The sequence below is a fragment of the Rhinolophus sinicus genome, chromosome 15 (assembly GCF_057876585.1).
Source record: "Rhinolophus sinicus isolate RSI-liver-muscle chromosome 15, RSI-T2T, whole genome shotgun sequence".
NCBI classification, from domain to species: Eukaryota; Metazoa; Chordata; class Mammalia; order Chiroptera; family Rhinolophidae; genus Rhinolophus; species Rhinolophus sinicus.
Genome location: NC_142515.1, coordinates 66,811,374 through 66,825,076, shown reverse-complemented (window position 1 = coordinate 66,825,076; position 13,703 = coordinate 66,811,374).

The following is a 13,703-nucleotide window of genomic DNA, read 5'->3' as shown; positions in this document are numbered from 1 at the left end:
CTGCCTTTTGTTTATGTAAATAGATTATCACAAATTTAATAACTTTCAATATTTTAAGTTTTAAAATAAGCTCCTCTCTGGAAACCATTAGTCCATAACAGATGATACAGAGGTTTGTATTATCTATGGTCTATTAAAATTTTCCAGTTGATAACCCTTGAAAGAACACTTTACGCATTAAGTTTGACCTCCTTCTCCAGGAGAATACCAGTGGGTAGGCAGGATCACCTTAGCTCAGCGAAGGCTTTTAGACAAAAATCACAGTATCTGCCACATAGCAGTGATAACAATAGCTAACATGTATTTCACCTTCAATGTGCTTTACACTATTCTGAATACTTAATCTCATTTAAACAGCTGTAGATGTTATTACAATCATCACACTAAGTGGAAGGAAACTGAGGTACAAAGTCATTAAGGTAACTTTCCTAAGATTGCTCAGCTTGTAGGTGACAGTCTGGGCATGAAGCTGAGACATTCTGGTTCTGGAGTCTGCACTCATCTGCTGCACTATTTTTTTCTTTTTTTAATTTGTTTTTATTTTATTGGGGAACAATGTGTTTTTCCAAGATCCATTAGCTCCATGTCAAGTCGTTTTCATTCTAGTTGTGGAGTGCACAACTCATTAGCCCATGTGGGAATCGAACCGGCGACCTGGGTGTTATTAGCATGGCACTCTGACCAGCTGAGCCAACTGGCCGCCCAACTGCTGCACTTTTGAGCTCAGGGAGAGGAGGTTTTTCAGGCCCCTCTTCTGCCTCCCTTTCCCATCTGAGAGAAGGAAAGAATGAAGTGAGAAAGCAAATTGAACTGTCCAGACACAGTATAGGTCCTGTCCAAATGTAATGCTTTTCCTTGAGGCCAGGTGCTCTGTCTGGTAGGTAGAGATGAGAATAAGATAGCCCAGGTGGGATGAAGTCAAATTCAGCAGTCACAGCCTTGTCTGTTTAATTTTCTTGATCAATATAGACAATGCACCTATGAAGCTGTGCTAATACTTATTCAAGGAGTTCCGTGGGGAATATAATCAATAATGTTGTAAATATTTTGTAGGGTGTCAGATTGGCATTTGTCTTATTAGGGAGACCACTTCATGGACAGTGTAGATGCCTGACTACTGCACTGTACACCTGAAGCTGAGGCTGAATAATACTGAATGTCAACTATAATATGTATATAGTCACAGGATGTAAAGTACAGCATTGGGAATAATCAATGGAATTGTAACAGCTATATACGATGTCAGAGGGGTAGTAGATTGGGGGAGGGGGTTATCACTGTGAGGGGTGTAAGTGTCTATTACATTGTCTTGTACACCTGAAACTAGTAAAACAACAACAACAACATGTGAGTTCCCACCAGGGGAGACTGGCCTCTGCGTTTACAGTTCTTTCAAACAGCACTTTGTGTTAGTGAAAGGAGTTATGGTACCCCCTTAGCTTGATGGGTACTTGCTTGAATTAGTTTCTTTGCCTAGCAAAAGACTACAGGTAGAGACTAAGCAGTGTTGGGTGTTTGCCCTTAACTTTAACCATTTCTGCAGCAGGCCCAGCCTGCAACAAGCCCTAGCTTGGACATTAGTGAAGTGAGGTCTATCTCTCTCCATATTGACTTGTCAGCTTTCAGCCTGATAATGAGTTTTCCCACCCCAAAATATGTACACTTAGATGCCTTCACTTCTGTGGGGCCTCAGGAGAGTCAGAAAACTTCATTTGGATCAAGATGTACTGTTATATATCAATTCTAAAGCTGGAAGGGGGTAAAAAAGGTGCTGGGTACAAGGCAGCTTGCAGCTTCTCTCTGCCTCTCTTGCAGTAACTTCATTAAAAATTATAAATAAAACACAGAAAGTTACAGATATTGTACAGATATAAAATATACTGATATTTTGAAATATTGACTATTTCCTTCCATTGTTTTCAGACCAAAAATTACAGATAAACCTGTTCTCCGAGGTGGTTTTCAACTCTTTAAAAAGCAATATACAGTTAGTGGGGAATATTGAAGTTTTGGGATCAGAGAAGTAACAAAATGTGTGGCCCATTTACATAAATTTATTTAAAGACTTTTTTCCTATCATATAGATTGTGTGTGTAGGTATATGCTATCTTGATCCATTTTTGAGGCCCTGGCTAGAAGCTGTCGGTTCCTCTTAAACAGCTGATTATGTCCATACCACCAAACTCTTCCCTTATTGGGCTCTCATATTCTGGGCCACCATACTCCTACTCTAAATGCCCCAGGGTCAGGTATCAGACAAACAAGGATAGCTCCAGAGCCCACTGAAATTATTTAAATTAGCTATTCCTAATTGTGTTTGCTCTGTCTAACCCTTTCCTTCCAGCCGAAGCCACAATAAAAGTGCTTGCCTACAGCTTGCCCTCGCTCTGCCTCGTGACCAACCTGGTGCTTCCCCTGAGTGGCCTTGGCTGGTATGCTGTGTTCTCCCCGAGAGCTATGAGTACAAAAAAGTGTAAAGTTCTTTCTGGTATTTCTCTCATGATCTGCATCTGACCTCACCATACCTCAACCGAGATAATATGGTTACAATTCTTTCCCACTGCAGCATCCATTTCAAAACCATCATGGTTGGATTGTTGAGGGAGCCCAGCCCTGGGGCGCCTGCATCAGCCCCACATTGCTCCTGAGTGCTAGCCCTTGTGGGGGAGCAGCCTCTCCTGCCTCCAGTTCTTCATGGCAGAGTTTTTGCTCCCCAAGGGCAAATGAGCAAGGAGGCCAGCGTTGGCCAATGATTCCTGAGCCTCACTCCACATGGGAAAGAGGTGTGAGACCAGGCTACACGGGTTCCAGTCCTCCCTCTGTGAGCTGAATATATGCTAAGCAATTTCATTACCTATGTTTTTTTCAAAAGTTCTCTTTTTTATCACTTTGGGTTTATTAAGCAGCAATGTGTCCTGCTAACATTTACATTTGGAACACTTTTTTTAATGAAAAAATAAACCTCAAGTTTTATCCTTGAAACATTGAACAAATTATGAGATCTTTATCTTCATAATAGGAGTTCTTAATAATGTTGACTTTGAAAGTTTCTGCTACAATAGGAAAAAAAAGGAGGTTTATAAGTTAAAGAAGATCAGCTGAGTTAAAGTGGTTTGGTGTATGTGAGTGGTAATGAGACAGAAATAAAAGAATAGGGTTTACTGCTCTTCTGTACAAGGAAGAAGAAACCAAAAGTTTTCTGTATCACAGACAGCCTCAGGTCAGGAATCATTAAAGCTTCCTGAACTCTTGCTCTTGTCAGGGCATCCCAAGAGGCAGGCCACATGGGGTGTTATAAAGAACCCAGGGGTGGTGGCTTCATGCTGGCAGCCTGGCTAAGCTGAAGGCCATTGCCCAGAACTCCCTTCCCTGTGTATTTCTGGTTGGGGACAGGGCTACAAGAGAGATTCTTGTGTGAGATTTAGGTGGGGGTGGAACCTACTACCCTCCTTGGTGGGCGGCAGTGGCCAGCCTTTCAACTGTTCCACTTCTCCCGGATCCTCCCTTAACTTCCCTGACTCTTGGGCCAGGTGTGTGTTTAGCTCAGCAAGGAAGGGTCTTCTATTGGCTATCCATGGTCCAAGGCAAGGAGAACAGATGAATTTCCGCTCCAATGCTGACTCACATTGTGAGTTCCAGCTTGTTTTTGCTGTCCCCCACTTTACATCCATCTTTCCTTCTGCTTAACCAGTTCCCACAGTGACCTAACTGTCAACTCCCTGTAACAAATTATACATACACATCTCCTGGTGGTTCTGTTCCGCTTTTTGAACCTTGGTACAGAAAGTCACTCAAAGTTTCAGTTGTACTTATACAATAAATGGGTACTTAGGGACATGGCTCAGTTCTTAGTGCTTATCTGTGAGTACAAAACACACATGGGAGAGAGAAATCACCTGTTCTGACAAGCAGTTAACTGCTGCCTTCCTGAAGTATGGCAGCAGAGATTTTTTTTTTTTTAAAGTGGTTCACTGTAGGGGCTGGCCGGTGGCTTAGGTGGTTGGAGCTTCGTGCTCCTAATGCCGAAGGCTGCTGGTTTGATTCCCACATGGGCCAGTGGGTTTTCAACCACAAGGTTGCCGATTGGACACCTTGACTCCCGCAAGGGATGGTAGGCTCTGACCCTGAGACTAAGATTGAACACAGAACCTTGAAGTGAGCTGCAGCTGAGCTCCCCGATGATGGCTTAGGTAGTTGGAGTGCGTTCTCACAACCATAAGGTTGCTGGTTCAACTCCCGCAAGGGGTGGTGGGCTGCACCCCCTACAACTAACAACTGGACCTGGAGCTGAGCTGCCCCCTCCATAACTATGATTGAAAGGACAACAACTTGTTTTGGAAAAAATCCTGGAAGTACACACTGTTCCCCCAATAAAGTCCTATTCCCCTTCCCCAATACAACCTTTAAATAAATAAATAAATAAATAAATAAATAAATAAATAAATAAATAAATAAATAAATAAATAAATAAATAGAAATAAATAAAGTGGTCCACTTTACATTTTCCTAAAATGATGTACGAGGTCAGACAATTAAATTTGCGAACTTGTTGCAACGATGTTGCTAACTTTTTTTGATATCAGAGGGATTATTCATTATGAATTTGTACCAACTGGACAAACAGTTAACTAAGTTTACTATTTGGAAGTACTGAAAAGGCTGCATGAAAAAGTTAGACAACCTGAATTTTTCTCCAACAATTCATGGTTCTTGCATCATGACAATGCACCAGCTCACACGGCACTATCTGTGAGGGAGTTTTTAGCCAGTAAACCAGTAACTGTATTGGAACACCCTCCTTACTCACCTGATCTGGCCCCCAGTAACTTCTTTCTTTACCCGAAGATAAAGGAAATATTGGAAGGAAGACATTTTGATGAATTCGGGACATCAAGGGTAATATGATGACAGCTCTGATGGCCATTCCAGAAAAAGAGTTCCAAAATTGCTTTGAAGGGTGGACTAGGCACTGGTATCAGTGCATAGCTTCCCAAGGGCAGTACTTTGAAGGTGACCATAGTGATATTCAGCAATGAGGGATGTAGCACTTTTTCTAGGATGAGTTGGCGAAGTTAATTGTCATACCTCATATTCTGGTATTGTGATTAAATGTGCAATATATATCTACATACATTAAAAAGTTCTAGAAGGTTGTCCTGAAAGTGTTAACAGTGGTTTTCTCTACTGTGCCCCTCTTCTGAGTATTGGGAGAACCATCTATTATTTCAATCCTTTGACCTTCAAAGTTTTCCAAACTTAGGGGTTTCATTGCAGCAAACTCACCTGCAAGTCATCTGGGTGCCTCCTGAAATAAGTCGTCTCTCTTTGTTCTTACTGCCTATTATCAATGTTAATTTTGCTGGCAACCACCAGAATCTGAGGACCACTCTCCTCATCAGAGAAAAAAAATTCTTCTTTAAAAATTTTTTAAAATTTTTATTGGGGAATATTGGGGAACAGTGTGTTTTTCCAGGACCCACCAGCTCCATGTCAAGTTGTTGTTTCCAGTCTAGTTGTGGGGGATGCAGCTCAGCTCCAAGTCAAGCCATTGTTTTCAATCTAGTTGTGGAGGGCGCAGCTCTTTGGCCCATGTGGGAATCGAACCGTCTACCTTGGTGTTACAAGCACTGTGCTCTAACCACAGTACCAACCGGCTGCCCCAGAGAAAAAAATCTTACACTCTCCTGAATGACGATTTTATAGGTGAGGAAAGAAAATGGTAATAAAGACTGAGTCATCTACTGTGTTAACCTTAATGTCTATGACTCACCAGTATAGCTGTACTTTTATATATACTCTCTTAGAATACAACAGTGGCATAGAAAACTAATTACAGATGTCAGAGAGATAATATCACTTTTATGTGTTACTGGAATGTATTTATTCTTGCACTTGTGAATAGACTGGCAAATCTTCTAGGCATTATTGCAAACCAAATAATGAAGGCACCATGTAGATTTGACTCAGAAAAATATAGAACATTGGGCAGAACCTTTCCTCTTCTTACAGCCCAGCTCCATCTCCTTCTTCCTGGGAAACAAGGCAATAATCCTCTTAGGTGGTTACATGGTTTCTTGCTTTTAACATTCTAACTTCCTTCCCCACCCCCTCAAAACTAGACACCTTAGTAGTTAAGAGGTTTCAGAATGCAAGAAGGTGAATAAATATGCTTTTCTTAAACTATTTTATCTCCCTGCATTTATTTATATCAATAAGAATCTGAAAGCAATTCTGGAATTGCTTATGGGAAATTTGGATTCTATTTCTGTTGTACTCCTACTCACATGCCTGGCAGGCGTCTGCCGAATGTTGTTTGGAGTAAGTATGTGATCACTGCTTCTCATAGTAACCCTGAGAGATGGATAGTTTTATCTGTTTTACAGGTGAGGGACTTACCTAAGGTCATCCATTAGGAAGTGACAGACCCTAGATTTAAATCAGTCTGTTGAACCCTTAAGTCTATGTTCTTCTTAAACTTTCTACTAGGTTGCACCTGGACACAGCCAAACCTTGCTTTGTAGGGTTCCTATATGCACAAATTTCACTTACGTGGTTTAGTTAAGTCCCCTTCAGTCCCCTAACAATATGGTTCAAACTTCAGTTACTATGGTATGTTAACATTAATTACATAAAATATAAACTTGGCTGCTAGATCATCAGGCCACAAATGGCTACGTAAATAACACATGTGCATTATGTTCAGTGAACAGTCAGGTAAGTTCTCTTAAAAAGTCTGGGTGACCACTGGAGTCTGTTACTTAGCTTACACATGGACAGAAAAGCGTGGGCTTCTGTTGCTTCTTGTCTCCCCAAATAAACCATCTGACATTTTTACATAAATAGATGATTGAAAGAGGGAATTAACCAACAAAGATGAAAGTGCAGCAAGTAAATGAAAAGTTCTAATTCTGGGAGGAAATTGGAACTGAGTGCAAATGGAGTTACAGAAGAAATAGCTGACTGGGAGTGTGTTGACACTGCTTCTGTTCAGGAGACTAGCTTTGCAGCCAGAGATGCTTGTTGAAGGAGAACTTATGACCATGAGTGAGGAAAGTGTGATGAAAAGGATGAAGGTGTCCTAGGGGGAAATGATGCAGGCAAAAAACTTCACATTAAAGGAGTCTTGGAGGAATTTCATGGCATTAAAAATGCAAAGGAGAAAATGTTGGAAGGTGATCCAAATTGATAAAGAAGTATGACAATTTGCCAATGCAGAGGCAAATGCTCACTCTATCATAAATTATGTGATGAAAGGAAGAGGCAAGCATTGTTCAAACTACAATACTCTCGGTAAGTTTTTTAAAATAAAAACACTTTAATTCTCAATGTAATGTATCAAGTTACAAAATACTGAGTAAATATTCGTTTTGTTTTCATTTCCCAATACATTGATATAACTGTCAGATTTTTAAATGTTTTGGCTAAAAATTTTAAATGTGACAAAACCATCACTTTTCCCATTGAGCATGAAGATCGTTTTGCACGATTTCAACTTGCATGGTCACTTTTATAGTCCCACACTACATGCAAAGTGAGGAACACACACATGTACATGCATAAACATACAGCAAAGAATCAGTTTAGCTTAAGCAGGAGACCATTAGCATGGTCAGTGAAATAAGGGGTCCTAGCTGTGACTCTCTTCTGTCCTGGCCAGTCTGACTTCTGCTAATTGGCAATCTATAAATTACTACTGATTCAATCCTCAATGCAGTCATGAATATTGAATCTATAAACAAATTACTAAAGTCTGTAAATGAAATGAAAAGCAATTATGCATTTCCTGAAAATGTGAACTATAAGCTCTTCGTTTGCTATCGGGATGTTGGCTGACTTGGAGTCACAAAATTAGTTTTTGTTGATCTTAACCACACAGGTCAAGAGCTCCTGTGATTATAGCTCTTGGGGCTGAATGCCCTTGGGCAGTTGTGCCCCTTAAAAATGTGCCTTTATGTTTATAAAATCTGAGAGGATGTCGAAAACTTCTCTTTTGCTCTATTTTATAACACTTAAAATATTTATATGAGAGTTCTTCCTAAGGATTAATAAATGCAACTATCTATTCATTTCAAAGCAGTTTAGTTTAAAAAGTTGCTAGCTTCCATTTATTTATCTATTAATTCAACATTACTTGAGTCCTTCCTTCAGACAGGGGACTATGCCAGCTGCTTTGGATACAGCAGTAACTAAGATAAACTTGGACCCTGGCCTTGATTACTGGTAAGCAACAAAGACATTTAACCCTTGTTAAACAAAACTGGATAATTTCCTTTAAAACACACACGAATACCTACAGAAAAAGCATTTCTAACAATCAGCAAATACTTATTGAGAATTTATTTTGAGTCTGTGCTTAATGGTATAGAAGATAAAGAAAAATAAATTGTTCTGTCCTTGTGTTTAGAGACCTTACCACCATGCTAGGGATTGTTAATTTATTTTTAAAATTTTTACTGAGGTAACAGTTAATAATATTATGTAAGTTTCAGGTGTACATCATTATAATTTGATATCTGTGTACTTTACTGTGTGCTCACTGTCAGGCAGGGTGTCAGGCGGGGTCTCTGGTCCCGCTCCCCACATAAGAATGCAGGATATGGTGAAGCCATAAAGGAACACCCACGGAGCCATAGATAGGGGAGTCATACCACTATATTCTCGCTGGCGGCTGGGTCGGAGACACAGGAAGCAGAAACCACATGATCCACTACCTACTGTCCACTTCTCTCTGCCAACCAACCCCACTTGCTAACTGCAATCCGCCTTGCTAACTGCAATCTGCGCTTGCTAGCTCAGCCACCATCTTCTTGCTAGCCCCCATTTTCTGCTAGCCTAGCCACGGCAGTTATATTAGTGGCCAATGGCTCACTGATTACAGATGATGACCAACCAGCCACAGCTGATGGCCATCCAAACACAGTTGATAGCCATTTACTACCTGAGCCAGCATCTTTCCACGTGAGGCCAAGGGCCTGGAAACTGCACTCCTGGCTCTGTCCCCACACTCCACCCCTACAGGGTCTCGCCTCACAATCTATGCGACAAGCGTCTTCCGCGAGGGGCCCTGTGCGAAGAGCCTAGACGTGAATGCAATATCCTGGACACAGCCAGGCTCTCTGGGCACAGCCAGGGTTTCTCAGGGCACCACCAGTCCTTCTGGGCATGGCCAGACTTCCTGGGCTTCTTAGGGCACCACCAGTCTCCCTGGGTACAGTCAGGGCCTCTCAGGGTACTGCCACTCTCTCTGGACACAGCCAGACCTCCTGGACACAGCCAGGGCCTCTCAGGGCACTGCCACTCTCTCTGGGCCTCTCAGGGCACCGCCAGGGTTTCTCACATTTTCTCCCAGCCGGTCAAGACACAAAAGCAAACATCCCCCAGTTCCACTACATGGTGGTATGCTCCCAAACAAACAGTCAAGTGGTCCGTTAAATTAGGGATGGAGCCCATTCCCCATAGTCCATAGTCATTCACCAGGGCTGTCCTGCTCGTGAGGGACGACCTTGACTTCACCCTTATCTCCCACGGAGGACTCAGCAAGCATTTCCTCCTGGGACTACAAGTCCTGCATTCAGGCTGCCTTAGCAAGTACTTCCTAGCCCACAGGGCTGCAACAACCTTTGCTTTCTCCGGCCTATGCTGGTTGGAGAACCGTCCACGTCTTCCCACCCCTCCACGGAGTCCAGCTCTCCGGCAGCTGCTCCTCCTGGTCTTCCTGAGACTGAGTGTTCATACGCACAAACTGCTCTACCGTCCTTCGGAGAGCTTTGGCTGCGCCATGTGTCACGCGGGGTGTCATGCGGGGTGTCAGCTCCCGCTCCCCACATAAGAACGCAGGATATGGTGAGGCCAAAAAGGAACACCCACAGAGCCATAGGTAGGGGAGTCATACCACTATATTCTCGCTGGCGGCTGGGTTGTAGACACAGGAAGCAAGAGCCACACTGTTTGCAACCCTCACTGTTCTGCTTGCCAGCTCAGCCACCATCTTCTGGTTAGCCCCCATTTGCTGCTAGCATAGCCACAGCAGCTATATTAGTGGCCAATGGCTCACTGGTTACAGCTGACGGCCAACTAGCCACAGCTGATGGCCATCCAATCACAGTTGATGGCCGTTTACTACCTGAGTCAGCAACTTTCCATGTGAGGCCGAGAGCCTGGAAACTGCCCTCCTGGCTCTGTCCCTACAGTCACCACCAAAAGCCTTGTTTCCTTCCATTACCATATATTTGACCCCCTTTACCCAATTTGTCCCCCTTCTGGTAACCACCATTCTGTTGTCTGTGTCTAGGAGTTTATTTTGTTTTGTTCATTTGTTACTTTGTTTTATATTCCATGTGAGTAAAATCATATGGTTTTTGTCCTTTTCTGACTTATTTCACTTAGCATAATACCATTAAGATTCATCCATGTTGTTGCAAATGGCAGTATTTCATCTTTTTTATTCTATTATAGATGTTTACCACATTTTCTTTATCCATTCATCTGTTGATGAACACTTCGGTTATTTCCATATCTTGGCTATTGTAAATAATGCTGCAATGAACATCTGGGCACATATATCTTTTTGAATTAGTGTTTTCATATTCTTCAAGTAAATACCCAGAAGAGGATTTGCTGGATCATTTGGTAGTTCTAGTCTTAATTTTTTTAGATTTTATTGGGGAAGGGGAACAGGATTTTATTGGGGAACAGTGTGTACTTCCAGGTCTTTTTCCAAGTCAAGTTGTTGTCCTTTTGATCTTAATTGTGGAGGGTACAGCTCAGCTCCAGATCCAGTTGCCGTTGTTAGCTGCAGGGGGCACAGCCCACCAGCCCTTGCAGGAGTTGAGGAGTTGAACTGGCAAACTTGTAGTTGAGAAGACGCGCTCCAATCAACTGAGCCATCTGGGAGCTCAGCTTCAGCTCAGCTCAAGGTGCCGTGTTCAATCTTAGTTGCAGAGAGTGCAGCCCACCATCCCTTGTGGGAATCGAGGAGTCAAACTGGCAACCTTGTGGTTGAGGGCCTAGTGGCCCATGTGGAAATCAAACTGGCAGCCTTCGGAGTTAGGAGCATGGAGCTCCAACCGCCTGAGCCACCGGGCTGGCCCCTCTAGTCTTAATTTTTAAAGGAACCTCCATACTGTTTTTCCAGAGTGGCTGTACCAATTTACAGTCTCACCAACAGTGTGTGAGGGTTTCCTTTTCTCCACATCTTCTCCAACACTTGTTATTTTTTATTTTTCATTTCTTTTTTTTTTTAATTTTATTGGGGGAATATTGGGGAACAGTGTGTTTCTCCATGGCCCATCCGCTTCAAGTAGTTATTCCTTCAATCTAGTTATGGAGGGCACAGCTCAGCTCCAAAAGTCCAGTCGCCATTTTCAATCTTCAGTTGCAGGGAGCGCAGCCCACCATCCCATGCTGGAATTGAACCGGTAACCTTGTTGTTGAGAGCTCGAGCTTTAACCACCTGAGCCACCTGGCCACCCCCCTGGGAAGCTCAGCAGCAGATCATTGTCTTCAATAAGGGCACAGCTCACAGTCCCACGTGGGAATTGAACCAGCAACCCTGTTGTTCAGAGCTTGAGGTCTAACCAACTGAGGAATCCAGCTGCCCCTTTCATTTCTTTTTTGATGGGAGCCATTCTAACAGGTGTGAGGTGATATTTCGTTGTGGTTTTGATTTGCCTTTCTATAATAATTAGTGATGTTGAACATTCTTTTTTTTTTTTTTTTTTTTTAACATCTTTTCATATGCCTGGTGGCCATCTGTAAGTCTTCCTTGGAAAAATGTCTATTCGAATTCTCTGTTCATTTTTTAATTGGATTGTATTTTGTTGTTGAGTTGTACGAGTACTTTATATATTTTAGATATTAACCCATTACTGGAAGTATCATTTGGAAATATCTTCTCCCATTTGGTTGGTTGCCTTTTTGTTTTGTTGTTGGTTTCTTTTGCTGTGCAAAAGCTTTTTTTGTTTGATTTAGTCCCATTTATTTTTGCTTTTGTTTCCCTTGCCTTTGGAGTCAAATTCATAAAAACACCACTGAGACCAGTGTCGAGAAGCTTAATGCCTATGTTTTTTTCTATGTCTTTTATTGTTTTAGATCTTATATTCAAGTCTCTAATCCACTTTGAGTTAATTTTTGAGTATGGTGTAAGATAGTGGTCTAGTTTTATACTTTTGCATGGCTGTCCAGTTTTCCCAACACCATTTATTGAAGAGACTTTACTTTTTCCATTGCATATTCTTGGTTCCTTTGTTGTAGATAGGTTGCCCTTTTACATATGGGTTTATTTCTGAGCTCTCAATTCTGTTCCATTGGTCTGTGTGTCTTTCTCATGCTAGGGATTTTTATTATTTTCTGAAAGGTAATGTATTCTCAGGAGCCACATGTAATTAAAAATACTTTGAGAATAGAAAATTTGATTAAATCACATAGTAACAAAATACAATTACTATAAAAACACGACTACAATAAGTCCTTGTCTAAAATACACATTGAACACCTGTTAGGAACCCTGAACTGTACTAAAAGCTACAAATAAAAGCCAACCAGTTAAGCTCTAGGAGGAAAGTCAAGAGCAAACCTTGATGATGTCTCATATTGCTCCTTCACCCTGAGATTCCAAATATCTGTGCTACTCACAAATCAGACAACTTCATAAAAGCTGCTTTCAAATCTTAGATGTTGGATCATAGTGATTTCGGTTTGAAATAATCCATTTGGGGTGAAATTTCACAGGGTGACAAGTAGAGGAAGTCTCCTGTGTCTCCCTTCTGAGAAATATTACACCCACAGAGTTAAAGTGGGTGCCTAACTATTAGAAGACTGCACTTCCTTCTATACACAAGTGAATTTCCTAAAGGAAGCTGAAGCTTATTCTGAAGTAATCAGTGTATTTACCACATGCAAAACTTAGGTAACAGGTTCTAATTCTCCTGGCGGAGTGAAGAAAGAAAGTGGCTTAGAAAAGAGATAGCCACAGGCTGCCCTTTCAGAGTGACAGTTGAAGATAGGATTTTAGTTCCTCCTTTCTCTCAGTATGAAGCTGCACTTTATGATAAGTGGGTCCTTTGGCCACACAGGGCTGTTGAGCACTTGAAAAGTGGCTAGTGTGATTAAAGACCTGACTTTTTATTTTAATTGTGCTAAAATACATAACATAAAAGTTACCATCTTAACAATTTTTAAGTACAGTAGGGTTAAGTACATTGAGTGTTGTATAACCAATTTCCATAACATTTTCCACCTTGAAAACCTAAAAGTCTATACCTATTAAACAACAACTTGCCATTCCTGCCTCCCTACAGTCCCTGGCAACACCACCATCCTACTCTCTGGCTCTGTGAATCTGACTACTTTTGATACCTCACATAAGTGGAATCATGCAGTGCTTGTCTTTTTGTGACTGACTTCTTTCATGTAGCAATTGTCCTCAAGGTTTGTCCATGTTGTAGCATGTCTCAGAATTTCCAATTTAAGGCTGAACAGCAATACATGTATACACAGTATTTTGTTTCTCCATTCATTTGTCAATGAACATGAACGAGTTGCTTCCACCTTTTGATTATTGTAAATCATGCTATGAACATTGGAATGCTATGAGACCTTGCATTCAGTTCTTTTGAGTATATATCTAGAAATGGAATTGCTGGATCATATGGTAATTCTTTTTAATTTTTTGAAGAGTTGCCATATTGTTTTTCATAGCAGTT